This window comes from Dendrobates tinctorius, unplaced genomic scaffold (assembly GCF_039654945.1).
Source record: "Dendrobates tinctorius isolate UK_male_01 unplaced genomic scaffold, ASM3965494v1 ptg000564l, whole genome shotgun sequence".
NCBI classification, from domain to species: Eukaryota; Metazoa; Chordata; class Amphibia; order Anura; family Dendrobatidae; genus Dendrobates; species Dendrobates tinctorius.
The window spans coordinates 277,501-282,500 of record NW_027362222.1 but is presented as its reverse complement, the minus strand read 5'-3'; positions in this window follow the sequence as shown (position 1 = coordinate 282,500).

Genomic DNA, 5,000 nt, shown 5'->3' with positions numbered 1-5,000 from the left:
TCAGGAGGTGTACCTAGGAGGCTTCCAGGGGCCTGGGTACACTTTTCAGAAAGTACCGTTGGGACTTAGAAAAATTTTCAGGATTTTTGGACTTAGAGCGATTTTTGGATTTTTGTGCAAAAATCAGATTTCCCCTTCTCCCACCGCTCTGGGGCGTCAATATGTTGAGGGGACCCGAGGGAGAGTGCCTCCCATGAGGGTAGAATGTGTGACTTTTGGGGGGAAAGTCGAATTATGGAGCAAAAACCATTTTTTGGGACTTAGAAAAATTTCGAGATGTGACAGACTTCCAGGAAGGGGGCGCCTCGGGAGGTGTACCTAGGAGGCTTCCAGGGGCCTGGGTACACTTTTCAGAAAGTACCGTTGGGACTTAGAAAAATTTTCAAGATTTTTGGACTTAGAGCGATTTTTGGATTTTTGTGCAAAAATCGAATTTTCCCTTCTCCCACCGCTCTGGGGCGTCAATATGAAGTGGGGACCCGAGGGAGAGTGCCTCCCATGAGGGTAGAATGTGTGACTTTTGGGGGGAAAGTCGAATTATGGAGCAAAAACCATTTTTGGGGACTTAGAAAAAATTCCGAGATGTGTCAGACTTCCAGGAAGGGGGCGCCTCGGGAGGTGTACCTAGGAGGCTTCCAGGGGCCTGGGTACACTTTTCAGAAAGTACCGTTGGGACTTAGAAAAATTTTCAAGATTTTTGGACTTAGAGCGATTTTTGGATTTTTGTGCAAAAATCGAATTTTCCCTTCTCCCACCGCTCTGGGGCGTCAATATGAAGTGGGGACCCGAGGGAGAGTGCCTCCCATGAGGGTAGAATGTGTGACTTTTGGGGGGAAAGTCGAATTATGGAGCAAAAACCATTTTTGGGGACTTAGAAAAAATTCCGAGATGTGTCAGACTTCCAGGAAGGGGGCGCCTCGGGAGGTGTACCTAGGAGGCTTCCAGGGGCCTGGGTACACTTTTCAGAAAGTACCGTTGGGACTTAGAAAAATTTTCAAGATTTTTGGACTTAGAGCGATTTTTGGATTTTTGTGCAAATATCGAATTTTCCCTTCTCCCACCGCTCTGGGGCGTCAATATGAAGTGGGGACCCGAGGGAGAGTGCCTCCCATGAGGGTAGAATGTGTGACTTTTGGGGGGAAAGTCGAATTATGGAGCAAAAACCATTTTTGGGGACTTAGAAAAAATTCCGAGATGTGTCAGACTTCCAGGAAGGGGGCGCCTCGGGAGGTGTACCTAGGAGGCTTCCAGGGGCCTGGGTACACTTTTCAGAAAGTACCGTTGGGACTTAGAAAAATTTTCAAGATTTTTGGACTTAGAGCGATTTTTGGATTTTTGTGCAAAAATCGAATTTTCCCTTCTCCCACCGCTCTGGGGCGTCAATATGAAGTGGGGACCCGAGGGAGAGTGCCTCCCATGAGGGTAGAATGTGTGACTTTTGGGGGGAAAGTCGAATTATGGAGCAAAAACCATTTTTGGGGACTTAGAAAAAATTCCGAGATGTGTCAGACTTCCAGGAAGGGGGCGCCTCGGGAGGTGTACCTAGGAGGCTTCCAGGGGCCTGGGTACACTTTTCAGAAAGTACCGTTGGGACTTAGAAAAATTTTCAAGATTTTTGGACTTAGAGCGATTTTTGGATTTTTGTGCAAAAATCGAATTTTCCCTTCTCCCACCGCTCTGGGGCGTCAATATGAAGTGGGGACCCGAGGGAGAGTGCCTCCCATGAGGGTAGAATGTGTGACTTTTGGGGGGAAAGTCGAATTATGGAGCAAAAACCATTTTTTGGGACTTAGAAAAATTTCGAGATGTGACAGACTTCCAGGAAGGGGGCGCCTCGGGAGGTGTACCTAGGAGGCTTCCAGGGGCCTGGGTACACTTTTCAGAAAGTACCGTTGGGACTTAGAAAAATTTTCAGGATTTTTGGACTTAGAGCGATTTTTGGATTTTTGATCAAAAATCGAATTTCCCCTTCTCCCACCGCTCTGGGGCGTCAATATGATGTGGGGACCCGAGGGAGAGTGCCTCCCATGAGGGTAGAATGTGTGGCTTTTGGGGGGAAAGTCGAATTATGGAGCAAAAACCAGTTTTTGGGACTTAGAAAAATTTCGAGATGTGTCAGACTTCCAGGAAGGGGGGAGTCTCAGGAGGTGTACCTAGGAGGCTTCCAGGGGCCTGGGTACACTTTTCAGAAAGTACCGTTGGGACTTAGAAAAATTTTCAGGATTTTTGGACTTAGAGCGATTTTTGGATTTTTGTGCAAAAATCAGATTTCCCCTTCTCCCACCGCTCTGGGGCGTCAATATGATGTGGGGACCCGAGGGAGAGTGCCTCCCATGAGGGTAGAATGTGTGGTTTTTTGGGGGAAAGTCGAATTATGGAAGAAATTGAGTTTTGAGGACAAAAAAGTGTTTTGAGGACAAAAAAGTTTCTTGAGGACAAAAAAGTTTCTCGAGGACAAAAAAGTGTTTTGAGGACAAAAAAGTTTCTTGAGGACAAAAAAGTGTTTTGCGAACAAAAAATGGAATTTTGTGATTTTGTGTAAAAATAAGTAAATTCCCCTACTTCCACCACAGGGGGGCTTCAGTATGTTGTAGGGCCCCCAGGGAGGGTCCCCCAACTGGGTTTAAAGTTTGTGGATCCTGGGCAGAAAGTTGAATTTTGGATGAAAAACCGAATTTTGGGACTTAGAAAAATTTCGAGCTGAGCAGTGACAGACTTCCAGGCAGGGGAGCCTCTCTGGAGGTGTACCGAAAACAGTTCCAGGAGCTGAGGTCATTTTCGAACATTTTTTGTTCGCTCAAATTTTTTTTGTTTTTGAGCTCTAAAAAGCTGTTATTATCAATTGGCTCAAAAATTTCAAGTGTCATGAGCTAGTACATGTTGGAGGAATACGTTTTAGGCAAAAAATTGCAAAAAAAAAAAATCCAAGTGAAAAAGAACCGGAATGGGGAATTTCTGACTGCTGTAGCAGCCGCACAGTTCCAGGAGGTCGGATACATTTCCGACTTTGTCCCGCTCATTGAAGTACATTGTCCCGCAATGCAAATACATAGTAATGCGCACCTGCGGGAGAATATAGGAGAGAGTGGGCTCTCTCTACCCCGATGTATGGCGGTTGTTCCTATGGTTCTCTGGCTCGGGTAGGCGACTTAGAAGGTGGTCCCTCTTGTCGTGGAAGTTGCAAAATACGGCCGAGACTGAACTTCCACGGCTCCAGGAGGGACTTTTGCTGGTCGTGCGTCCCAAGTGAGAGAGGCGATCCTGGGGTACCTGAGCCTGACCAGACCCTCCCTCGGTGGTCCCTGGTCTTCTGAAGGGTGATGGCATTCAGGGGGGCAAATCTGGAGTCCGTGGCCGAGTTTGGGCTCTAGAAGGCGGACGCCCCTTCTGACCATGTCCCCTCAGAGCCGGCTGGATGGTTCATGGTCCGCGGCTTTGTCTGGCGGTCTGTGCCCAAGCCGGAGAAGCTGTCCTGGGGTACGTGAGCTTTGACCAGACCCTCCCTCGGCGGTCCCTGGTTCTCTGGAGGTGATGGCTGTCAGGGGGGCAAATCTGGAGTCCTCGTGGGAAGGAGGGCTCTTGAAGGCGGACGCCCCCTCTGACTATGTCCCCTCAGAGCAGGCTGGATGGTTCATGGTCCGCGGCTTTGTCTGGCGGTCCATGCCCAAGCCGGAGAAGCTATCCTGGGTACCTGAGCTTCGACCAGACCCTCCCTCGGTGGTCCCTGGTTCTCTGGAGGCGATGGCTGTTGTCAGGGGGGGGGGGGGGCAAATCTGGAGTCCTCGTGGGAAGGAGGGCTCTGGAAGGCGGACGCCCCCTCTGACTATGTCCCCTCAGAGCATGCTCGATGGTTCTCAGTCCCTGGCTTTGGCTTTTTGGCCATCCTGGGGTACATTCTTGCCAAAAAAAAAAACGACTAAGTGAAAAAGAACCGGAATGAGGAATTTTCTAGGTGCCGCATCCGCCCTACAGTGACTTGAGGCCGGGTACAGTTCCGACTTCGTCCCCTTAAAGTGGGGACGTTGTCCCGCAATGCAAATACATAGGAATGCGCACCTCTGGCAGAATGTACTTGAGAGAGTGTCGTCTCTCTACCCCGATAGAAAGCAGTTGTTTCTCTGGTTCCCCGACTTGGGTAGGCGACTTGGCATGTGGTCCCTCTCGTCTGGAAGTTGCGCACTCCGGCTGAGACCGAACTTCCACAGCTCCGAGAGGGACTTTTGCCGATCGTGCATCCCAAGCGAGAGAGGCAATGCTGGGGTACCCAAGCCTGACCAGACCCTCCCTCGGCGGTCCCTGGTTCTCTGGAGGTGATGGCTTTCGGGGGGCAAATCCGGAGTCCTCGTCCGAAAGGGGGGGCTCCGGAAGGCGGACGCCCCTCTCGTCCATGTCCTCTCAGAGCGGTCTTATCCTCCGATCGATCTGGCACGGCGCTCCCGGGTGGGGAGGTGGTGCTGCTCGCTCGACCCGGGCTTTGGAGCTCGCGTCGGTTTACGGTGAGCGGTGTCCTTCCTCCTGTACCCCCGGGCTTCCACCACCTATCTTTGGGCGCGCACGCCGGCCGTCACCTCCCGTTCGAGGACGGAGGCGGCCGAGCTGTGGGAAGTTTGAATCGCACCGAACGATGAACAGTGGTCTGACGACCCACGCGGGCGAACGGCGGGGCGCCCACCCACCCCGGCGTGGGGGCCAGCCGTCCGAATCGCTCCCCGCGTGGGGAAGCACAGTGTTAGCAAGGGCGGCCCTTTTCGAAGTTCCAGATGCGCAGCCCTGCCCGCGGAGGTCCGTGCCACGCATCGCCCGAAGGGCGGCCTCCGCGGCGGGCACCAGCGAGAGCGGCGGCGGTGGGTGGCGTTTCCACGCCGCTGCCGAGCTCCGCGCCACTAGTCTTTCCCGAGCCCCTACGTTAGTGGGGGGGATGACAGAGCTGTGGAGGCAGGCGAGGGGGGGTTCTCACTGCGCGGTGTGCCCCCACCCGACTCGCCATCGCCTTCCGCTCC